Raw genomic sequence first — 26415 nt, 5'->3', positions numbered from 1 at the left:
ATTAAGGAAGATGAACATATCCCTAGCAAATATAAAACCTACGGACACACGATTCCACGGCATTACACCAGAGAAGCCAAGTTATCCGCTGGGGAAGATTAATCTTGATGTTCAGTTTGGCACCCGAGAAAACTACAGAATAGAGAGGCTGGAATTCGAAGTCGTGGATTTCCCATCACAATACCACGCTTTGTTGGGAAGACCAGCATATGCTAGGTTTATGGCGGTACCACATTACACGTACTTGCTGTGGAGGATGCCTGGGCCTAAGGGACCAATCACAGTCAAAGGAAGCTTTGCGTTAGCCGATAAATGCGATAATGAATTTCATCGACTATCAGAAACCTTCGGGATGCAAGCAGAATATATGGCATCAAGACTCACGACTGACTATGACGTGCTGCCAGATGTTGGGAGGCCAAACAAAGAATCAGCTTTCAACACTGAGAAAAATTCTAAGGAGGTGCAGATTCACCCGACAGACCCGAAGAAAACGACGTCCATCGCAAAAGATATGGACCTCGCATAGCAAAACGCGCTCGTCGAGTTCCTCCGTGAGAACTAGAAAATCTTCGCATGGTGTCCAGCTGACATGCCAGGAGTACCCAGGGAACTTGCCGAGCACCACCTAAACTTGGATCCACTAGCAAGACCAATCAAACAACCTTTGCGGCGTTTTTCGGAGCCAAACCGCAAAGCTATCTTTGTCGAGAAATAGATCGACTACGAGAAGCTGGTTTTATCAAAGAGCTGCATACAGAGGCCACATGGGTAGCAAATCCAGTGTTGGTGCCGAAGAAAAACACTAAAGTCCTTCGCATGTGCGTCGATTTTACGTGTCTCAATAAACATTGTCCAAAGGATCACTTTCCCCTCCCGAGGATCGACCAAATCATCGACTCCACGGCAGGATGTGAACGTCTTTCCTTCTTGGATGCATACTCTGGTTACAACCAGATCAGATTGAAAGAAGAAGATGAGGTCAAAACAGCGTTCATCACACCTTATGGAGTGTTTTGCTACAGAACAATGCCTTTTGGTCTGAAAAACGCGGGAGCAACATACCAGAGGATGATGCAAAAGTGCCTGGCGACACAAATTGGAAAAAACGTACAAGTGTACATCGACGATGTCGTCATAACATCAAAGAAGGGGGCAACGCTCATCGAGGATCTGAAGAAAACTTTCGACAACCTTGACAAATTCTGCCTCAAGTTGAACCCGATGAAGTGTTCTTTTGGCGTCCCTGCAGGAGAACTTCTTGGTTTTCTAGTTTCAGCAAGAGGGATTGAGGCAAATCCCGAAAAAATCCAAGCGATCGTAACCATGAGGAAGCCAACAAAGTTAATGGAAATACAGCAGTTAACTGGGCGAGTCGCAGCTTTAAGCAGATTTGTCGCCAGGCTGGGAGAAAAAGCGCTACCGTTCTATGCTTTAATCAAGCAAGGGGAGAAATTCCAGTGGAACGAAGAGGCCGATAGAGCTTTCGAGGATCTGAAGCGCACAATTTCGACACCTCCAATCCTGGTGGCGCCGAAAGAAAAGGAACCTCTCCTGCTATACATCGCAGCCACACCCCAGGTGGTTAGCACAGTGCTAGTCGTTGAAAGAGAAGAAGAAGGAAAACTCCATGGAGTGCAAAGGCCGGTATATTTTATAAGTGAAGTTTTATCTCCTTCAAAACAGCGGTACCCGCAGTACCAGAAGTTAGCATATGGAGTATTCACGACAGCAAGAAAATTGCGCCACTATTTTTCGGCACACCCGATCATAGTGGTCAATGAAGCACCTTTATCACATATACTGAACAATCCAGAAGCTACAGGACGTGTCTCCCTTTGGGGAATAGAACTCTCCCCTCGGGACATCACGTATGAAAAAAGAAAAGCAATCAAGTCGCAAATTCTCCCAGATTTCATTGCAGAGTGGATGGAGCTACAAAATACAGGACCCCCAGATTTATCGAGAACCTGGACCATGAACTTCGATGGATCCAAGAGAGTAGAAGGAGCTGGTGCAGGGGTGATACTCATATCACCCGAAGGCGACAAATTAAAGTACGTCCTACGGATGACGTTCCCGAACGCATCTAACAATGAAGCAGAATATGAAGCCCTTATACACGGGATGAAGATGGCAAAAGCTTGCGACGCAACTCGATTAAAAATCTTCGGCGACTCACAATTGGTAGCTCAGCAGGTTATGAACCAATGTGATGCAGTCAACGATAGTATGGTGGCATACAAGGAGGTATACAACGAACTCGAGAAGCTGTTTGATGGATGCGAAGTAAATCACATCAGTAGGCTGAGCAATGACGAAGCCGATGTTCTTGCAAACATCGGGTCACAGTGCCTTGCAATACCGCCAGGAGTGTTTTGGGAAGAAATAGCTGAGAGATCCACAAAGCCAAAGAAGGCGCAGAAGAAAACGAAGGAAGAGAAAACTTCGACGCCTCTCAAAGAAGCTCTAGACGAAGAAGAGGACCATGAGCTAGTGATGATGGTAGAAGTTCCATGGATGCAAGCGTACATATCGTATATCCTAAGGAAAGAAATACCCAAAGATCCAGTTGAAGCAAGGCGAGTTATTCGACGATCCAAAGCCTTCACAGTGGTCAAAGGGGAGCTATACAAACGAAGTATTTCGGGCGTGCTGCAGAGGTGTGTCACACCCGAAGAAGGAAGAATCATTCTAAAGGACGTACACGAAGGAATATGTGGTCACCACGCAAGCAGTCGAGCTATTGCAGCCAAGGTCTTTCGGGCTGGATTTTACTGGTTGTCAACGATTGAGGACGCAAAAGAGATAGTACGAACCTGCGATGCGTGCCAAAGATTTGCCGCAAAACCCCACTCTCCGGCGGCAGAGCTGATGCCAATACCATTGTCTTGGCCGTTTGCCCAATGGGGACTCGATATGGTGGGAAATTGCATAAGGCTTCGCCAGGAGGATACGAGTACATGCTGGTCGCTGTCGATAAGTTCACCAAGTGGATAGAAGCAAAGCCGATAAATTCACCAGATGGAGAATCAGCAGTCAAATTCGTGAAAGGCATCATCTTTCGATTTGGAGTACCTCACAGCATCGTCACAGACAATGGCAGTAACTTTACGTCCAAGGAATTCAAGGAGTACTGCGCAGAAGTAGGCATTAAATTGCACTTTGCGTCAGTTGGGCATCCGCAAACCAATGGCCAAGTCGAGAAAGCCAATGGCATCATCTGCAACGGTATCAAAAAGCGCCTGCTAGGACCGCTTGAAAAGGCTCGACATACCTGGCCAGAAGAATTGCCAAGTGTTTTGTGGAGCATCCGAACAACACCAAATACGGCGACACAAGAAACCCCGTTCTTCCTTGTCCACGGAGCTGAGGCAGTACTACCAATTGAGATAGAGCATGATTCTCCAAGAGTGACAGAGTATGACTAGGAAACTTCAAGAAAGGCTTTGGAGGACGACGTAGATGCACTCGATGAAGCTCGAGATGAAGTACTTTCACGAGTCACCAAGTACCAGCAGGACCTCAAAAACTACCACAGTCGACGGTTAAGGCCAAGATCTTTCCAGGTCGGAGATTTGGTCCTACGGCTAAATAAAAAAAGTACTGAAAAGCTCGAGTCGCCGTGGCTAGGCCCTTACGTCGTAACAGAAGTAATCGAAGGAGGGCACCGAGTGGGGCTGGAAAGGTTTTTAATGAGGCGGGCTCGCGGTGCTGCAATATAATAAAAATAGTGGAGATATACTTCTTGTTCTTCGACATGCTCGGGGGCTCAAAGCCTTGATGATGACAAAACATACACAATATAGACGAACTAGATTTACAAAAATATTTTGCCTTGGTACAAAAATACCTCGCCAAATAGAAAATCGGGGGCTAAACACCCATAAATATAGTATACTCGTCAAAATTCTATCGCTTTGGTCCAAAAAACCTCGCAACAAAGGTATAGAACGTCGCCACCAAAATACTTGGGGGCTTGACGATCAAAAATAGAAAAAATATATATACATAATTGGAAGCTTTACAATATAGATCATGACGCAACAAAGGAGAAAATACAGCAAAGGAAAAACCCTCAGCGGATGCCTAGCACATGATCTATGGTTATTCGTTCAATGGAAGCACGAGTACTATGCTCGGCATAGCTACCCTTGACGAAGAACTCGGTATCCATCCGAAGAAGCTCATCCATCATATCTTCTGCTACAGGAGTCACAAGATCATCAATTTTGCCCATGTTTCTCCTCTTTTTTGACATCTTGGCCAGGCACTTAGAAACAATCTGGTCCATGGGTAACTTTGGATAGCAAATCTTTATCATCATCATAGCAAATCTTGCGCCAGCAGAGAGTTGAGCTCGAACGAAGCCATGGATTCGAGGAGCATCTCGAAATTTTTCCATCAAAGCAGGAAGAGTTTCTGGCATCTTGTTGCGTGGGAACATGGTTCCATAAACTAAAAACAAAGTCTTCGTACAGAAGTCGAGGAAATCACGGACCTGAGCCGCGTGATCTTGGAATCTGACAATTTGGCGGGTACGTTCAGGAGTAACCCAAAAGTTAGAACCATGCTGTGCAGCAAGTCTGAGCAGAACATTGGCTCGAGCTTCAACACGTTGATCTTCGGCAGCAGTATCCAAAAATGAGCCTGGTCCAGCGAAGAAATTGTCAAGGAAGGAAAAATAGCAAGAACAACATCAAGCATGGTTATGAACAGGAAACATACCTGTCATGTCCAGGCTGGCGTCAGTCATTAGTTGAAGCATATAATTTTCTCGAGAAGAAGCTTCGGTAGCCTTAGCAACAGCAGCATCCTTTGCAGCAATGGCATCTTGAGCCTGTTGAAGAGCAATTTTTTCTCTCTCCGAAGATCTTCGAGACTGTTCCATTAGCACAAGCATTTGTTTTTTCATAGATTGAAGTTGCTGGCGAAGTTCTTGCAAATCTTGCGACAAATGTTTACTCGAAGATCCTTCGATGAGGCTATTGATGGCGTGTAACTCACACGTTCGTTGGGAACCCCAAGAGGAAGGTATGATGCGCACAGCAGCAAGTTTTCCCTCAGAAAGAAACCAAGGTTTATCGAACCAGGAGGAGCAAAGAAGCACGTTGAAGGTTGATGGCGGCGGGATGTAGTGCGGCGCAACACCAGGGATTCCGGCGCCAACGTGGAACCTGCACAACACAACCAAAGTACTTTGCCCCAACGAAACAGTGAGGTTGTCAATCTCACCGGCTTGCTGTAACAAAGGATTAACCGTATTGTGTGGAAGATGATTGTTTGCAGAAAACAGTAGAACAAGTATTGCAGTCGATTGTATTTCAGTATAGAGAATTGGACCGGGGTCCACAGTTCACTAGAGGTGTCTCTCCCATAAGATAAACAGCATGTTGGGTGAACAAATTACAGTTGGGCAATTGACAAATAAAGAGGGCATGACCATGCACATACATATCATGATGAGTATAGTGAGATTTAATTGGGCATTACGACAAAGTACATAGACCGCCATCCAACTGCATCTATGCCTAAAAAGTCCACCTTCAGGTTATCATCCGAACCCCCTCCAGTATTAAGTTGCAAAGCAACAGACAATTGCATTAAGTATGGTGCGTAATGTAATCAACAACTACATCCTTAGACATAGCATCAATGTTTTATCCCTAGTGGCAACAACACAACACAACCTTAGAACTTTCATCTGTCATCCCGGTGTCAATGCGAGGCATGAACCCCCTATCGAGCATCAATACTCCCTCGGGGAGTTGCAAGCATCTACTTGGCAGAGCATCTACTAGTAACGGAGAGCATGCAAGATCATAAACAACACATAGATATAACTTTGATAATCAACATAACAAGTATTCTCTATTCATCGGATCCCAACAAACGCAACATATAGAATTACAGATAGATGATCTTGATCATGTTAGGCAGCTCACAAGATCCGACAATGAAGCACAATGGGGAGAAGACAACCTTCTAGCTACTGCTATGGACCCATCGTCCAGGAGTTGACTACTCACACATCACACCGGACGCGCCCATGGCGGCGTAGAGTCCCCCCCGAGATAATTCCCCACACCGCCAGGGTGCCGTATGCTATATCCTGGTTCCCCCGAGATGGGATCGGCGGCGGCGGCGTCTCCGGAAGGTTTTCCGTATCGTGGCTCTCGGTGCGGGGGTTTCGCAACGGAGGCTTTAAGTAGGCGGAAGGGCAGGTCGGGGAGGCGGCACGAGGGCCCCACACCATAGTGCCGCGCGGCCGCGCCGCCCTAGGGTGTGGCCCCCTCGTGGCCCCTCTTCGTGTCCACTGCTGACTTCTGGAAGCTTCGTGGCAAAATAGGACCCCGGGCGTTGATTTCGTCCAATTCGAGAATATTTCCTTACTAGGATTTCTGAAACCAAAAACAGCAGACAAGAATCGGCACTTCGGCATCTTGTTAATAGGTTAGTTCCAGAAAATGCACGAATATGACATAAAGTGTGCATAAAACATGTAGATAACATCAATAATGTGGCATGGAACATAAGAAATTATCGATACGTCGGAGACGTATCAGCATCCCCAAGCTTAGTTCTGCTCGTCCCGAGCGGGTAAAACGATAACACGAGATAATTTACGGAGTGACATGCCATCATAACCTTGATCATACTATTTGTAAAGCATATGTAGTGAATGCAGCGATCAAAACAATGTATATGACATGAGTAAACAAGTGAATCATAAAGCAAAGACTTTTCATGAATAGCACTTCAAGACAAGCATCAATAAGTCTTGCATAAGAGTTAACTCATAAAGCAATAATTCAAAGTAAAGGTATTGAAGCAACACAAAGGAAGATTAAGTTTCAGCGGTTGCTTTCAACTTGTAACATGTATATCTCATGGATATTGTCAACATAGAGTAATATAATAAGTGCAATATGCAAGTATGTAGGAATCAATGCACAGTTCACACAAGTGTTTGCTTCTTGAGGTGGAGAGAAATAGGTGAACTGACTCAACATTGAAAGTAAAAGAATGGTCCTCCATAGAGGAAAAGCATCGATTGCTATATTTGTGCTAGAGCTTTGATTTTGAAAACATGAAACAATTTTGTCAACGGTAGTAATAAAGCATATGTATCATGTAAATTATATCTTACAAGTTGCAAGCCTCGTGCATAGTGTACTAATAGTGCCCGCACCTTGTCCTAATTAGCTTGGACTACCGGATCATCGCAATGCACATGTTTTAACCAAGTGTCACAATGGGGTACCTCTATGCCGCCTGTACAAAGGTCTAAGGAGAAAGCTCGCATTGGATTTCTCGCTATTGATTATTCTCAACTTAGCATCCATACCGGGACAACATAGACAACAGATAATGGACTCCTCTTTTATGCATAAGCATGTAACAACAATTAATAATTTTCTCATATGAGATTGAGGATATTTGTCCAAAACTGAAACTTCCACCATGGATCATGGCTTTAGTTAGCGGCTCAATGTTCTTCTCTAACAATATGCATGCTTAACCATAAGGTGGTAGATCTCTCTTACTTCAGACAAGACGAACATGCATAGCAACTCACATGAAATTCAACAAAGAGTAGTTGATGGCGTCCCCAGTGAACATGGTTATCGCACAACAAGCAACTTAATAAGAGATAAAGTGCATAATTACATATTCAATACCACAATAGTTTTTAAGCTATTTGTCCCATGAGCTATATATTGCAAAGGTGAATGATGGAATTTTAAAGCACTACTAGGAAAAGGCTTATAGCCGCACTCCTTACCGCCGGCAAATACGATTTGAAGATGCCGGCGGTAATGCCTTCCAGGGGGACCTAACCCTACCGCCGGCGAGATTGAAAGGATGGCGCTGGGGGTGTGTCCATTACCGCCGGCGAGTTGGGCAAAAGGATGCCGGCGATATAATAGGCCACGGGTCCCAATTGGATCTGGCTTTACCGCCGGCGATTTGGGCTCAAAAGCGCCGGGGGTAACCCGTCCTACCGCCGGCGGTTAGGGAAAGAATCGCCTGGGGTAAGTAGAACTGGGCCGGGCCACTCGCTCGTTCTCCTCTCCCCCGCGAGATCCCCAAATTGGCTAAGTGGTGAGCCTGTGCAATTCCCCCAAATCAAAACACGCCTCGCCCAAATCCAGCACCGTCGCTCGTCGGAGCACCGGCCGCCCACCTGAAGGAGTGGCACGTCGACCGCAAGAGGGTGCCGCACGACTGGAGGAAGTGCCTCGCCGCCATCCGCGCCTGCATCGCCGCCGCCTTCGCCAGTCCCAAAGTGTTGTTCCCCCAAATCGAAGTGCCATCCCCGAGCAAGCGCAGCGGCACTCCGCGTCTCGCCCGTCTCCAGATCCATCGCAGGTGCGTCTATCCACCTCCTCCTACTCCTTATTCCCGTCCCCGCTGTTCCGTCATCGAGCAGGCAGGGAGCAAGCGCAGCAGCACTCCGTGTCGCCGCCCGTCTCCGGTGGCTGCTGTTTGGGTCGATTAGTTGAATCTGGTTGCCGAAAATGATATGTGCGCGTGTGTTAAGCATTCGATTTTAGGGAAATGCTTGCACCAAGAAATGTGCATTTTTTTTTACGACTCGTAATGTGTCTTTACCCAGCCGGCGACAGACGCATACACAGATCAGGGCATTGTGCCTCAGATGTTCTTGCTCAAGTCTTACTTTTGCACTGATTTGAAAAAAAGGTAAAGTCACTGCTCTTACTTATTAATGGGTCCAATATTAACAAAAGTGAAGTCCTCTGTTTTACTTTAGTTTTTTATGATGGAAGAAAAATGTTGTCATTGCGAAAAAATCAATTGTGTAAAGTCATCTAGTAGAGTGCTTCTGAATCATTGGTCACCTTTTCCAACTCATTCACTTGTGACTGCTATTTAGTTCAAAGGCCTAATGAAACATTCCAAGTCTGTCCACTGTTGATTCCTCGGCTTGTTTAGTTTGTTTGTATCTCACTATTCACATGGGCGAATTTTCTTCTTCAGATTTGTTTTCACATCTCACTATTCTCGGCTTTTTCTTCCTTGTAGCAATACTGACAATCGCTTGGTCCTGCTACAAGATGAAAGGAAATATTACCCCTTCTGAATGTGCCATGCATTATTCGATTGGAAGAAATGTTCGAGAATACCTTGAAGTCAGCTCCTCCCACACTTCATCATCTTTCTTGGCCATATCATCGTCGTCCTCATCATCTATCACATTCATTTTTCAGATAATCTTCGCATTCTAGCTCGAGGACGTGGCCGGCGCAGATGCAAGAGCAACCACGGCGCCGGCATAGAGGCGGGAGCCCCACATCTCTGCCTAGGCAACACTAACTCCACCGCCATTCGATCAAGTCGCTGGGTATGAGCCCGTTGCCGCTCGCCGCTGTCCTCTCCTGCTTCAGGTTCAACAACCTTACCCACCTCTCTGGATCTCATTTGATCTCTGTAACTTTATATGCGTCTTAGTGCAGTACCAAGAGAATTCCTTGCTGCTGCACCACTTTGGGTGTACGACTTAGATAATGGATTTGCTAGGTGTGGGAAAAATCTGTTAATTGCTTTGGTGAAACCTGATAGTTATTCCTTTAGATAATGGATTTGCTAGATGTGTAATTATCCTGGTTGTTGTGTGACAAAGCGGCACAAACATTGTTGTAGGTCTAGCTGTAATATAAACATGTACACATCTACATTTCGTTTTCTAATTGGCAGCATATGCTAAGAATTGAATCCAATGATAAGTACTATGGGAATGTTAATTTTGTTTTCTTAACAATTGAGTTATATCCAAGTGTACTGTCAGGTGTTGAGAATTGAATCCAAGGATACTGTGTGATATTCTGGTTATTACTACTTCAAATGTATAAGACACATTGGTTTGTCAGCAGGTGTTGCAGAGAAGACAACACGAGACATCGACCATTTCCTGGGGTACCTTGAGGGCATAAAGAAGTTTATTTACATAGTTGTAATTTAATAGTTGTAATTTACTACTGTTAGGATGTCTGTTTGGACGTTGGAGCGTGATATTTTGCTTTAAACAATGTGTTGACTGCTATACATTTTTTTGCACTAGTACACAACAGATGTGCTGCTGTGCTCTTGCTTGCAGTGCTTGCACTACTGAATGAACTGTTGTTCCATGGTCACAGGGATCAAATGAAGAGTGAATTTGTTTTTATTCTGAAGGTTTTGTGATTTCATGTCAGTTTTTTTTTTAAATCCTAAAATACATACCGCTGGCGCATAGGGCTGTTTGCCGGCGGTAACTTAATACCCCCGGCGGTTTTGAAAGCGCCGGCGGTAAATAATACCCCCGGCGAGTTGGCTGAGGTGCCGGCGGTAATCTGGGTTATCCCCGGCGGTTTGCAATGTGCCGGCGGTAAGGGCTTACCACCGGCGAGGTGATCGCCGGCGAATACGAAAATGCCGGCGGTAAGCCTTTTCAATGTGCCGGTGGTATGCCTTTTCCTAGTAGTGAAGGTAGCACTCAAGCAATTTACTTTGGAATGGCGGAAAATACCATGTAGTAGGTAGGTATGGTGGACACAAATGGCATAGTGGTTGGCTCAAGTATTTTGGATGCATGAGAAGTATTCCCTCTCGATACAAGGTTTAGGCTAGCAAGGCTTATTTGAAACAAACACAAGGATGAACCGGTGCAGCAAAACTCACATAAAAGACATATTGAAAACATTATAAGACTCCACACCGTCTTCCTTGTTGTTCAAACTCAATACTAGAAATTATCTAGACCTTAGAGAAACCAAATATGCGAACCAAATTTTAGCATGCTCTATGTATTTCTTCATTAATGGGTGCAAAGCATATGATGCAAGAGCTTAAACATGAGCACAACAATTGCCAAGTATCACATTACCCAAGACATTAATAGCAATTACTACATGTATCATTTTCCAATTCCAACCATATAACAATTTAACGAAGAAGAAACTTCGCCATGAATACTATGAGTAGAAACCAAGGACATACTTGTCCATATGCTACAGCGGAGCGTGTCTCTCTCCCATAAAGTGAATGCTAGGATCCATTTTATTCAAACAAAACAAAAACAAAAACAAACCGACGCTCCAAGAAAAGCACATAAGATGTGATGGAATAAAAATATAGTTTCAGGGGAGGAACCTGATAATGTTGTCGATGAAGAAGGGGATGCCTTGGGCATCCCCAAGCTTAGATGCTTGAGTCTTCTTAATATATGCAGGGGTGAACCACCGGGGTATCCCCAAGCTTAGAGCTTTCACTCTCCTTGATCATGTTGCATCATACTCCTCTCTTGATCCTTGAAAACTTCCTCCACACCAAACTTAGAACAACTCATTAGAGGGTTAGTGGACAATAAAAATTAACATGTTCAGAGGTGACATAATCATTCCTAACACTTCTGGACATTGCATAAAGCTACTGGACATTAATGGATCAAAGAAATTCATCCAACATAGCAAAAGAGGCAATGCGAAATAAAAGGCAGAATCTGTCAAAACAGAACAGTTCGTATTGACGAATTTTATCTAGGCACCAGACTTGCTCAAATGAAAATGCCCAAATTGAATGAAAGTTGCGTACATATCTGAGGATCACTCACGTAAATTGGCATAATTTTCTGAGTTACCTACAGGGAAAACAGCCCAGATTCGTGACAGCAAAGAAATCTGTTTCTGCGCAGTAATCCAAATCTAGTATGAACTTTTCTATCAACGACTTTACTTGGCACAATAAAACACTAAACTAAGATAAGGAGATGTTGCTACAGTAGTAAACAACTTCCAAGACACAAAATAAAAACAAAGTACTGTAGGTAAAAACATGGGTTGTCTCCCACAAGCGCTTTTCTTTAACGCCTTTCAGCTAGGCGCAGAAAGTGTGTATCAAGTATTATCAAAAGGTGGTGCATTGTTAGCGGGGTGCGGAGTTTTCTCAACCAGGCATAGTATATTAGATACATAAGTTTTAGCATCTCCCTTTTCATTAGTCTTAGGCGTGCTACTCTCATCAAACAAATTTTCAGGAACAAGCCAAGCATAGTTATTTTCTAGTGCATCATTCATAGCTAAGAGTTTACATGGTATTGGTGCTTTGATCTCCCCTCCATCATTAATATTATTGGTGTACTTTATTCTATCCATATCCATCTTTTCAAGGAGACTAACAAAATTGGTGTAAGAACCAAGCATATTAAATTTAGCAAAGACCTTTCTAGCCTCTCTCGCTATACCACCAAATTCTCTAAGAAGGGTTTCTAAAACAAAATCTTTCTTTTCCCCTTCTTCCATATCACCAAGTGTGAGAAACATGTGTTGGATTATAGGATTGAGATTAACAAATTTAGTTTCCAACATGCGAACTAAAGCAGCAGCAGCAATTTCATAGGTAGGGGCAAGGTCTACCAAGTGTCTATCCTCAAAATCGTCAACGGTACTGACATGATTGAAAAATTCCTCTATATTATTTCTCCCAATTATAGACCCACGTCCTACCGGTATATTTTTTGTGGTAAATTAAAAGGAAACATGATGAAATAAGTAAAGTAAATGCAAGTAACTAATTTTTTTGTGTTTTTGATATAGCAAACAAGATAGCAAATAAAGTAAAACTAGCAACTAATTTTTTTGTATTTTGATTTAGTGCAGCAAACAAAGTAGTAAATAAAACTAAGCAAGACAAAAACAAAGTAAAGAGATTGAGAAGTGGAGACTCCCCTTGCAGCGTGTCTTGATCTCACTGCAACGGCGCCAGAAAAAAGAGCTTGATGGCGTGTAACTCACACGTTCGTTGGGAACCCCAAGAGGAAGGTATGATGCGCACAGCAGCAAGTTTTCCCTCAGAAAGAAACCAAGGTTTATCGAACCAGGAGGAGCCAAGAAGCACGTTGAAGGTTGATGGCGGCGGGATGTAGTGCGGCGCAACACCAGGGATTCCGGCGCCAACGTGGAACCTGCACAACACAACCAAAGTACTTTGCCCCAACGAAACAGTGAGGTTGTCAATCTCACCGGCTTGCTGTAACAAAGGATTAACCGTATTGTGTGGAAGATGATTGTTTGCAGAAAACAGTAGAACAAGTATTGCAAGAGATTGTATTTCAAGATAGAGAATTGGACCGGGGTCCACAGTTCACTAGAGGTGTCTCTCCCATAAGATAAACAGCATGTTGGGTGAACAAATTACAGTTGGGCAATTGACAAATAAAGAGGGCATGACCATGCACATACATATCATGATGAGTATAGTGAGATTTAATTGGGCATTACGACAAAGTACATAGACCGCCATCCAACTGCATCTATGCCTAAAAAGTCCACCTTCAGGTTATCATCCGAACCCCCTCCAGTATTAAGTTGCAAAGCAACAGACAATTGCATTAAGTATGGTGCGTAATGTAATCAACAACTACATCCTTAGACATAGCATCAATGTTTTATCCCTAGTGGCAACAGCACAACACCACCTTAGAACTTTCTGTCACTGTCCCAGGTGTCAATGCAGGCATGAACCCACTATCGAGCATCAATACTCCCTCTTGGAGTTACAAGCATCTACTTGGCCAGAGCATCTACTAGTAACGGAGAGCATGCAAGATCATAAACAACACATAGATATAACTTTGATAATCAACATAACAAGTATTCTCTATTCATCGGATCCCAACAAATGCAACATATAGAATTACAGATAGATGATCTTGATCATGTTAGGCAGCTCACAAGATCCGACAATGAAGCACAATGGGGAGAAGACAACCATCTAGCTACTGCTATGGACCCATAGTCCAGGGGTAGACTACTCACACATCACTCCGGAGGCGACCATGGCGGCGTAGAGTCCTCCGGGAGATAATTCCCCTCTCCGGCAGGGTGCCGGAGGCGATCTCCTGGATCCCCCGAGATGGGATCGGCGGCGGCGGCGTCTCTGGAAGGTTTTCCGTATCGTGGCTCTCGGTACTGGGGGTTTCGCAACGGAGGCTTTAAGTAGGCGGAAGGGCAGGTCAGGAGGCGGCACGAGGGCCCCACACCACAGGGCCGCGCGGCCAAGGGGGGGGGCGCCGCCCTAGGGTGTGGCCCCCTCGTGGCCCCTCTTCGTCTCCTCTTCGGACTTCTGGAAGCTTCGTGGCAAAATAGGACCCTGGGCGTTGATTTCGTCCAATTCCGAGAATATTTCCTTACTAGGATTTCTGAAACCAAAAATAGCAGAAAACAACAACTGGCACTTCGGCATCTTGTTAATAGGTTAGTTCCAGAAAATGCACGAATATGACATAAAGTGTGCATAAAACATGTAGATAACATCAATAATGTGGCATGGAACATAAGGAATTATCGATACGTCGGAGACGTATCAGCTATCATCGATGAGTGTTTTCTTCGAGAAGGAGGAAGCAGGAGAAGTATCAGCAGGATGAGGATTTGCAGAGTAGTTATCAAATATCAACTGGCAAAAGAAAGTCTTAGTATCAATGATCATGCAAAAGATAGAATTTCATTGATCTTCAGGAAATTTACAAGGATATTACAGGAGGAGTTCTTCAAAAGGATTACTAGGACAATTATCGCCAAAGCTATTGTGGCGACAACGGCAAAAGAAACAGGAAAAATAAAAAAATAAAAAGAAGGGGCATTCAACTAGACCTCCGGCTTCGACGAGCTAGGAGTCGAAGTTGGCTTGATTCCGAGATAGGCCAGGATCTTCTTCGTGTTGGGCTTTGCCGCCCTGATCAGTGCTCGCCACTTTGTGGTCTCCATCTCTTCTGTGTCGCCCACTTTCGTCCAGTCGATAGTTTGCTGGCTGTCAGCAACCAAGGCGATAGTGCTTTCGACAGCAATCTTCATATTTTCTTGGCGCATCTTCAGTCCAAGATCTTCTGGTGGATTGAAGTCCTTGGCAAGAGAAAGGAAAGTCTTGGGCTCCGTTTTCTTCGGGAAGAAGTAAGGGAACAGCCGTGACAATCCTGCGTCAGCCTGTTCAATGCCTTCACGAGTTTCTGTTCCATGAAACTCAAGGACAGAGAGTGCGTCGAGAAGAGGATCGTTGTCGGGATCTTCAAGCTGAAATTCTTGGTTTGTTTTACCTGTCGAAGAAAATATATATTGGGCGACAAGCAAGTAAAGAAAAGCAAGTCTAAAGAAGACAGAATAGATCGAAAAACTTACTGACAAAGCGCCGATTCTGCGAGTTCAAGCGCTTGATGATCACTTTTTCACGAGCAGCTTGCGCGGCTTTATGCTCGTTCAAAGAAGTTTCGGCATCATGAAGCCTTTTCTGCAGATCTTCGACACCAGCAGCTTCTGCCTTGGCCTTATCAGCCTCCGCTTTAGCCTTGCCAGCATCAAGTTCGGCCTTCTTGCGAGCCGCTTCACTTTGCTCTAATTTCTGAGCAAGCGTGTCGGCAAGTTTGTTGGCCTCCGCAAGTTTTTCTGCCAAAATAGTCAAAAATAGTCAAAATTGTGACAAAACAGGAGCAAGAAGCCGCGAACAAAGGTAAGCAGGGAGTCATTACCTTCGGTCTTGCTGGCATACTCGCGGTACCCAATGAATTGGGCACCGATGCGAATAAGTTCTTTGATCATGGGCTGTCAAAGGAGGATAAATAAAGAATGGTTGGTATGGAAAAAAACATGGTGGCACAAAAAAGCAAACAGAGAAAATATAGGCAATGATAAAAAGAAATTAAGGACTTACATCATCCAAAAGAGGACTCGAGGAGCTACCCAATTGTAGGGTAGGCTCCTTGATTGTTTCAACCCTTGTCCTTTTTGGCAAAGGGACAAGGGGGCTTGCAGGAGCAGCAGGTTCGTCGATGTTTTGTTGAGGAGGCGAAGATTCCTCTCCTTCAACGTGCACCTTAGAAACAACTAGAGTATGCGATGTACTCGTTCGAGCAGTCGCATCAGTAGCTGGCATTTCTTCCTCGTCACCACTACAAACAAATGACGGCAGTATAAAAAAGCAAGATAGAGAAAAAATTTCGAGTAGCAAAACAAGGAGAAACAAGAGATAACTTACGAGCTGATGAGAGCTTCAAGGTATGGATCAAAAGCTGCCTTCTGGCGTGAAGGAGCAGCTTCTTCGGCTTTGGAGGTGCCGGAATCTTCTACTTCAGTCCTCTTCCTTTTGTTCTTTGGAGAAACAGCAGGAGGAGGAGACTGTGCCGAGGTGGTACCCATGGATTCAGCTTCCTTTTCAGAAGATCCCGCAGATTTTCGAGAACCTGCGGGTTCATTCTCAGGGACAGGAGCATCTTGGTTGTCTTCAATAACAACAGCTCGTTCTTCGACTTCTCCACCTTCAGGAAGGGGAGGAAGTGAGACAAGATCTGGATGGTTCTATGAAAACAAGGGGGGATGTCAACAAAAGAGATGCAAAGGATGGCAAATCAAAATGAGTACAGTCGACAAAAGTTACCTCGGGGAGCGCATTGGCGGCGCTGTATGGTTTTACGCGACAAGAAGAAGGGACAGGATCTTTTTTGCTGAGGGAGGAGATTTTTCGGACAAGTTTCTCTAAATCCTTGACCTCTAAATTCACCGACAACCGATCCGCATCCTTGTCGCCAGCATACTTCTAGAGAGGGTATTTGCGAGCTTGAAGAGGCTGCACTCTGATTCTCAGGAAATAGGCTGTGATTTGGATACCTGATAGCTCTTTGCCGCGAGTGTTTTGCAACTCGTGGATGCGAGTCATCAATGCCTCCGTCGCCGTTTTTTCCTCCTCGGTAGCCTCTGCATCCCAAGAGTGGCGGCGATAGATTTTCTCGGTGCCGTCAAAAGGAGGAATATTGTCTTCAGCACATCCATTGTTTTCCTCATGGATGTACAGCCACTTCTTGCGCCACCCTTGAACTGAGTCAGAGAATTTGACGTCGAAATACTCGACATCGGGGCGAACGCAGATAACAACGCCGCCTATATTATAGGTGACATTGGGAGAGCCATTACGGCGACAAAAGAAAATGCGCTTCCATAGTGCCCAGTTAGGCTGGACGCCAAGGAAGGCTTCACAGAGGGTGATGAAAATGGAAATGTGGAGGATGGAATTGGGCGTGAGATGGTGAAGTTGAAGACCATAAACAAAAAGCAATCCTCGAAGGAAAGGGTGAATGGGGGCAGAAAGGCCGCGGATGAGGTGGTCGACAAAACTAACCCGATACTCCATTGGAGGCGCTGGGTAGCTTTCTTCGCTGGGGAAGCACAGCGCTTTGGGCTTCTTGCTGATCCCCAGTTTCTTTAGGAGGTTGATGTCTTGGGTGGAGATTTTAGATCTCTCCCACTCGGCGCTTCCCAGATCCACGGAAGCCATCGTCGATTCTGGCGTGCTGTGTCTGGTCAATCTACGCGGTGGCATCAACAATGGCGCAGGAATGCGGCTTGGGAGAAGATGAGCTCAGGGAATTGTGGGGCGCAAGAGGAGTTTTTGCAGAGGAGAGCAGGAGAACGGCGCGAGCGGAGGTGCTCGAGGAAGAAGAAGGAGATCTTATATAGAGGTGCGGCCAAGCGACGTACCGTTGGATGAAAAAAGTGTGCGGCAGATGATGACCACGTGGAACGGGGGTAAAAAAGTAATTTAATCCTGGAGAAGTTACAGTGCGTGCGCCAGGAAAAGCGGAGGTCGTGTGTCCCCCACTTGCACGACGTGTCAAGATAATGGGTAATTTGGGCCCACAAGGCAGAGAGAGAGGACTTCTCGCAATTTCAGGACTTATAATCGTGGCTATCGTCAGCAGTAACGTCACTTAGCAGGAGAAAAATTCGACTCAATAGCTTCATAAAAAAGGCGACAGGGAAAAATATTGGAGAGCCTTTGATCAAATACAAGTTTTTGATCAAATGCTCGGGGGCTACTTCAGAAAAATGAAAAGATCAAGAAAGACAAAATAGAAATGGCGTGAGCCTATGATCAAATACAAATATTTGCTCATAGCCTCGGGGGCTACTCCCATCGGGAGCGCTGTTCGCGCACCCGAGAGATTTGAAAACTTTGGGAAAGAAAAGAAATATAGCAGCATAAGGCGTGGAGCCTACACCCAAGCACAAGTCCTTGGTTGTAGCCTTGGGGGCTACTCCCATCGGGAACGCTGTTCGCGTGCCCGATGAAATTATAAAAAAAAAGAGAAGAAAAGAAAGAGAGATGGAGAAAAAGAAGAAGAAAAAGTGAGCATATTTCGAGTTATATGCATAACTCTACATATACTCCCATCGGGAAAGCAATATAAGTCATCCGTTGACTCAATAAAATGTGCCATTCCAACAGCCGAATAAGCACTCGACAATATATTCTTAGAACGCCAAAGTTGCGATCAATTTCTGAATGCCGCAAATTTGCGAAGGTAAGACCCCAGATCCGTTCTGTGTGGCGTGGCGCCGTCTCTGACGTCGGTTTGCTACTTTTAACCGTATCAACAGATACAAAGAAAAATCCTAATGGACGCGTTAGGTACCCGATAAATATGACTGGGGCTCGATAGAATGGTAAGACCTTAAGCGGCACCTGTCGAAGTTTACACCAGTATCCCGAGATCATGTCCAGGGACGTGATCTTGAAGTAGGTTTTTGCGGATTGCCACTAGAGCAGTTAACTAGTACCTGATCCGTCAGATGAACTAGCCCCAATTACCATTATCCCTGTACAATATAGAAATTCATAAGAAGAAATATAGAGAAGTTTTAAGTTGTCGAGTAAAAATAAACAGTGGAGTTTTTCCCTGACTCTACGATTCAAGCAAAATCTCGGGGGCTACTGACATAGGCATCCCCAATGGGCCTACCGAAGATAGTACCCTGGGTTTACTGAAGGCCCACGACCCGAAGAATATGAAGATTCGGAAGCCTAAGTTGATATTAAGGAAAGTTAGAATTGTAATAGAGATGATGTTTGTAATCTTGCGGGATGAGTTGTAAACCTTCCCGGACTCTGTAACTTGTACAATACGAATCCCTCGACTCCACCGCCTATATAAGGGGGAGTCGAGGGACAAAGAAAGCATCGAATCATTGTCTCTCAAACACTAGTTTTCATAATCGTCGAGTACTTTTTGGCTGAAACCTTCGAGATTTACTTGCCCTCTACTTCCAACTAAACCCTAGTCTACAACCCGTAGGCATTGACAAGTTAATCCCTTGTCACCGGGCACCCCGGCACTGCCGGCCTTACCCGAATTCGACCCAGTTTTGGCCGAACCTGTTTCAGGTCGGTTTGTATCGAACTATTTCGACCCCTGGTCGTCCTGGACACCTATATAAGCCCCAGGGACGCCCCCAAATTAGGTTTAGACCATGTTTAAGATAAACCCTAGTTCTTAGTTGTTTGCTCTGCAAAACTATTGAATTCCCTACACCATATTGCTTGATATTGTGTAGATACTGATAAAGTCTTGTGTGATCTGCTGTTCCATTGGGAATTAGAAGGTTGCAACTTACCACTTTGTGGTCGGCGGCTACGTGCGCAAGTGTGTGGAGTTGCGAATATCTTGCAGGGTTGAGAGCTGTTGCATTGGCGACAGGGACCAATCGAGAGATCTCGTTGCGTCATACAAGTTATCATCCACTACATCGTTGTGTTCCTCCGCTGCTATCACCCCGTGATCATCATCACCACCGTTGCTTACTGAGAAGATCGGGCCACCCCTTATCATCTTGGTATCAGATTTCCAGCTTTCCTCAGTAAGCCATCCACAATCCACCCCATAGTTGAGTTGTGAGTGTTTTCCTATCCAGAAAAAGCCAAAAATATTAGGGTTAGGGTTTGCCATAGCCTTAGATTGCACTAATTTCGAGTTTTAGTTGCTTTTCGTAGTTGTTTTTGCGTATCTTTTTCTTGCATCTAGTATTGTTAGGGTTTGAGTCTGTACTATCATCTAGTTGTAGTTATTGTTAGGGATTTCTATTTTCATGCCCTCGGTTCCTTAGTTGTGCTTAGTTTTCCCCAGCTCCTTAGTTTTTCCTCAGTTTTCCCCAAGACCTTGTCTGAAACCATAACAGGTGCTGTAACGGCCGGTTGCCCGACGGTTGACCGTTATCTTCTGACTAGTGGGGCCACGTAGAGCCCGCAAAGACACGTCAGACCATCCATCTTTGTTTGACCGTAAGCATCGATGTATCCCTGACCAAAACACGCACGAGTGGGGCTTCGGTATATCGAACGACAAGTGGGCCATGGCACTGATACAAGGGGCAATACACGGGTAGGAATAGATTTTTAAACGGAGCTCTACAGCGATGGCACGGAGGAGGTGGCCTACGGGGTGCCGAGATGAGATCGACGTCCACAAAGAACTGCATGAGGAGAGACCAGACGCATTAGATAGATATGAACTAGACGCGTTTAACCATGCAAAGAAGAGAAGAAATGGTCGACGACATCGACGACTACCTCAAAACTTTGACTGACCGTGTCCGACACGAACGCGAGCAATGTAGAGAAAACTAGTGTCTCTCCTTTCTGGCGTGTATAGATGGGTACTAGAAGAGTGTGGTGGCGAAGGGAAAGACCTCGCGGTGGTCTGTGGCGTCCAGCATAGCGGGGCGGCTTGGCCGTGCCCACATCGGCGTGCATGCATGTTCGGCATTGGCATCAGCATGTACGTTCGGCATTGGCCTCGGCGGTATCTCTGGTGTGTCAGTGATCGAATGAGGGGACGGGATTGAGGGTGCATCCCGACGGTGACCTAACAGTGGCGGCGAGCATAGCCGTTCTGACCATGCCAATATCGGCATCGGCATCGTTTGGAGGCTGTGGTGCTCCAATCAAGGTGGGATTTGTTTCTTGTACGCCAAAAGTGATTTGAAACAAGTTTCGTGTTGAAGGTTAGGTAACGAAAGTTTGTAACTAAGCCCAAAATTATACTATCGCCATGGTGAGGTTCTTTTTGATAGAGCTATACGGTTGGGCAAACTTTTTTGACACTTTTTAGATAGGGTTCCTTGTTGTTACACGTATGGCATCATGCATGGAAAATTTGGGGTCATTTGGAGATATTCGAAAAAATCACTTTGCTTAAATGCATGCCGTTTAGTCTCACTGAAACCAGCTTTTCTAACAAGGTGATTTATTCTACCTTCTCTAAATGACCTCAAATTTTACCGCTGATCTTCTATACATAGATAGATAGATTGTTTCATTTTTACATTTTTTGAACTTTTTATTTCCCTTTATAATACCCAATTGATTTTCAGGTCAAAACCTCGAAAAACAGCATCATGTATGGCATCATTTTCGTCCTAAATTTCAAATTTTGTGAAACTTTCCCTTTTAGATATTCCTTGTTGTTATAGATACGGCATAATGTATGCCACATTTGGTTAGGTCTCACTGAAACCAGGTTTTGTAACAAGTTAGGTTTTTTCGACCTTCTCAAAATGGATTTTTTTCTACCTTCTCCAAATGACCTCAAAAATCATACAGACGATCTTCTATACAAAGATAGGTAGATTGTTTCATTTTTACATTTTTTTGAACTTTTATTTCCCTTTATAATACCCATTTGTTTTCAGGTCAAAACCTCGAAAGTTAACATAAGTAGATGGTGAACCCTTCCAGACTTCAAATACAGAGATAGATAGATTGGTTCGTTTATCATTTTTACCGTGAATAGTAATGGCTACAAGAAATCGGTAATGGTTTATCATTTTTTGCGTGAAAAGTAATGGATACAACAAATCGGTGATGGTTTATCATTTTTTTCGTGAAAATTAATGGCTACAACAAATCGGTGTTGGTTTATCATTTTTTGCGTGAAAATTAATGGCTAGAAAAAATCGGTGATGGTTTATCATTTTTTGCGTGAAAAGTAATGCCTAAAAGAGTTTATAATTTTTAGCGCATGAAAATGAATACAGAAAACCGCCCTTTAGCTTACTTAGAGAGTGGAAGGTAACCGCCGACAGAGAGAGAGAGGGGTTATCCTGCCCGTTAGATCATACGATCAACGGTCGGCAAGCACGATCCGCGTGACATGGGCTAGACCAATCAGGGCAATGTTGCACGTGTGAGAGAATTTGTGGAGGGAGAGGGCAAAACTGAGTAGTATCAAGAAACCAAGGGCACCTATGTAATAAACAGACTAAGGGATTCAAATATGAGATTTAAAAAATGGAAAATGCGTGTTTTGTACAATGAAACTCATCTTGGCCTATCTCAAACTATTTGCAATACAAATATACATGAGTGTGAGAATTGTGGCCTTATTTAGACAAAGTATGTTTTTGGGAAAGCTGTTTTGGGAAGGTCTTATTGTGGAAAACCATGCACCTTCATAGCTACTAGGTGATTTGAGAAGGCCTTTGAGAAGTGGCAATTTGTGGTAAAACTTGATTTATCTATGACTTATCTATGTTTTGAGAACTTGCAATTTGTGGTAAAGACTCCATGAGTATGTGCCACTATTTTTCGGAATTTTTTGCACATTAAATGACTCATTTAACTAGTTAATCTCATTTGTTGACTGTCTGTTGACCAGCCACTTGAGGGTAAAACTGAGCATATTGCACTAGCCAGTAGTATTAGCACTCAAGGGGAAAACTGAGCACACAAAAAATGCTAGTATAATACTCGAGGTTATACCTGAGTATATCTAAATTTCCAGGGTTAGACTCGAGGACGCGTGTTGCGGTGCAGAAATGGAAGACGTGCAATTGTTGACGCGTAGACGCGGGTCGCGGTGCAGAAGTCGAACACGTGCAATCGTGGACGCGTGTCGCATTGCAGAAGTCCAAGACGTGCAGACGTGTAATGGTGGACGCGTAGGACGTGGGTCGCATTAACCACCCCTCGCCTTTATAGACGCCTCCTCCCACTATCTCTGTCACTCTCACTCGCCCATGCAATGCCGCCTCTCTCACGTCCCATCATCTTCTCCAAAGCAAAAAACTCTCTCCCTCTCCCTCTCCTCTGCCAGCGAGATGGACAAGGAGAATGCCAATCCCATCGTCCACGGCGCCGTCGGCTCCAAGCGCGACGCCTCCCTCTTCGACGCCGTCCCCTCAACGGATGTCGCCGCCGTCCCCTCAACGGACGTCGCCGCCTCCTCCGCCGGTGCATCGGAGGCTGCTACCGCCGGTCGCGGTCAGATCCTGCCGGGATATGACCCCTACGAGTATGTGCCGTACGTCCCGCCCCCGAACCCCTACGACACCTCCATGGAGGACGCATGGAACGAGGTAACTACGGTTTGCTTCTGTTGGCGTCCGAAACCCACCGGCGAGTAGCGACGGGCAACACGTAGAGCCGGGAGGCTCCCAGAACTGCGGCTGGCCCTGGTCCCTCGAGTGATGGCCCGCAAAGCTCCGGCACGCACGTCCCGATGCTGGTGCTAGGGCGTGCCACCTGACCTATACCTGGTCAGGAAGGTGATGGATTGCTTCGCTTAGTTTCCTGCATGGCATACACGTAAACATTAAATACGAGCCTCGATCGGCTCTCAGGTTGTCCTGTGAATCGGCTCAAGGAGCCGATCCACCCATGATTCGTATGAGGTCTACGATAACATGGTGGTCCTGCTTGATCAATATAAAGCTAAAACGACCTACGACGATTTAGGGTTTTCACCACATAATCGGAACATCCTACACGTGATTGAGCCTGGCAGCCACGCAAGATGATAATAAACCAGCCCTAGATAAGGCCTAAAAACCAACATGGAGTTGATTCCCGGAACATCTTATCTAGGGCTAGCAAACTACACCCTACGTGCTACTGGATCCTTCAACCCGTTTGCAAGGCCTAACTATGCAGATATTAAACTAATCCTTGAAGAACAAGGAGCAATCATAACAGACCGGATCTACTAAACACGGATCAAGCAAGGTGCTGCCCTTACACCTAAGATAGGTGTAAAGGCAGCTAGACGTCTAGGGATAGCATGGATAAAAGCATATATCGTGGTAAAGCAATGCTAACCCTAACACATCTATGATAACTACGTTGCTCGCCATCAACAAGGCTTCAGCACGAGCAACGCATGAACAACGAATAAACGTATACTGCCTAGATCGCAAGATGCGATCTAGGCAGCATGATGCTTACCCGGAAGAAACCCTCGAAACAAGGGGTTGGCGATGCGCCTAGATTGGTTTGTTGTGAACGTGATTGTTGTTTTTCTCAATAACCCTAGATACATATTTATAGTCCGTAAACTTTCTAACGTGGGGATAATACCAACCGTGTACGAGCCAAATTCTACCTAACTGACACGTATCCTACTATATTTATAGATACACGGGCAAACTAGCCCAAACTTTGTGTACAAGGCCGATTTATGTATATCTTCCGTGTATATTCTTCAAGCCCATCTTAATCACGGCCCACCTCTGATCCGGTCAAATTCTGGTGATAACACATGCCCCCCTGGTTTTGGAAATGATAATTCCAAAACCACTCTGCTTTTTCTTCGTCGGGTCATGTCGTGCCAGAGCAGAACCGTTGCAGCGCCCTTCATCATGATGCCTTGCCTTCTCAACTTCTCCGCGTGACCTGGCAGTTTTTTTTTCCTTTTGGGCACCACTTCCTTGGAAACTGCTGTGGCATTGAATCTCCACTATATCCCCTTTTATTTAACCACGCCGAACAGTTCGCCTATCCATCCCCTTACTCTATTCTAGCCATCGGCACCCAAAAATTCCCCATGTCCTGTAGCAATGTCTTCCTCTCCTTCCTCCTCCGCCTCGTCGGATCTTTCTTCCCAGTCCTTTTCCTCTTCGTCCTCCTCCTCCCGCGAACCCACGCCGGAGTATGTTCTGACGGCAGCGCACAACCAGCGCGCCCCAGACGAATGGGACCAGGAGGAGCACAACTCCTCCGTCTGGTCAGAGGACGACAAGTCCTTGACCAGCGGAGACGAAGACCTCCAGTTCCTCGCCGATGGGGAACTGGAACCGGAGAGCGAGGATGACTCGTTCTCCTGGGACGACTACACTTCCTCCGAGGAGGAGGAAGAAGAAGACGACGACGACTCCCTCGAGGACTACCCGCCGGCGAAGCGCTTCCGCGCCGGGTCAGATGATGATGACGACGACGACGATGATGAAGAGGAGGAGGCCCCCAATGAGGGCTACTGGAGCAGCGACAAGGAGCCCACCGGCAGCAGCGCCGACGAGAGCTCCGACAGCGACGACGAGGGCAGCGATGGCCCGTAGAGTAGGATCTACTAGTATAGGTCTAGTAGTAGTAGCAGTTGGGTCAATAGACCTTTCTTTTGTTCTTCCTCCCCTGAGCAATCGGCTCTTTTTTGTAAGAAATCCCCTTTATCAATGAAGAAGATATTCCTATATTGATTTTGCTCTCTCGTCAAATTTGCCGATTGCCAAACGAAGTCAACGCGCAAAGAGCCGATGGCAGGGCATCGGCTTTTACTCAAAAACGCGATTTAAGGCCACAACAGGTCCAATCCGTGTCCACGCCATCCTCCAATCTCAAACGCACAGATTCAACACCTCAGCAAATCTAATGGGAGAATCATCTCAAATGCCATGGACTCTGACCTGAAACTGATCTGTTAACCTGCTCAACTGAGCCTGTTCCTCTAGAGTCGATGAACATGCATTGGCTTTTTATTATTCTAAAGTCGATGTCCGAGCATCGGCTGTACTGGTATCCATGTTCCTAAAGTCGATGTCTGTGCATCGGCTGTGATTTGCATATAAAAAATTTTACTGGCCGATTTTATACATCGGCCCCCATGTTTCACTGTCCATCGTCCCACATGCTTGGGAAATATTTCTTGAGGTGTTGACCATTGACGGCTACTGGGAATTTAACACCGTCCAGCTGCTCAAGCATGTATGCATTGCCCTTCAATACTTGATCGACTTTGTACGGACCGTGCCAATTAGGAGACCATTTGCCATATGCTTTATCCTTAGTTCCTAATGGTAACACGGCTTCCCATACTAGATCACCAACCTGAAACTCCTTTGGTCTCACCTTCTTATTGTATGCACGAGCTACCCTGGCTTTGTTCTCTTTAATCTTCTCCAAGGACCAAATTCTAAGTTCCGTTGCATCCTCAATAGTATCAATCATCAGGGTGATACGCGTACAGCACGCGTCCGTTGGGAACCCCAAGAGGAAGGTGTGATGCGTACAGCGGCAAGTTTTCCCTCAGTATGAAACCAAGGTTTATCGAACCAGTAGGAGCCAAGAAGCACGTTGAAGGTTGATGGCGGCGAGATGTAGTGCGGCGCAACACCAGGGATTCCGGCGCCAACGTGGAACCTGCACAACACAAACCAAGTACTTTGCCCCAACGAAACAAATGAGGTTGTCAATCTCACCGGCTTGCTGTAACAAAGGATTAGATGTATAGTGTGGATGATGATTGTTTGCAGAGAACGATAGAACAAGTATTGCGATGAGATTGTATTTCAGATGTAAAGAATTGGACCGGGGTCCACAGTTCAC

Source organism: Lolium perenne, chromosome 4 (assembly GCF_019359855.2).
Source record: "Lolium perenne isolate Kyuss_39 chromosome 4, Kyuss_2.0, whole genome shotgun sequence".
NCBI lineage: Eukaryota > Viridiplantae > Streptophyta > Magnoliopsida > Poales > Poaceae > Lolium > Lolium perenne.
Note: the sequence above shows the minus strand (reverse complement) of the source record.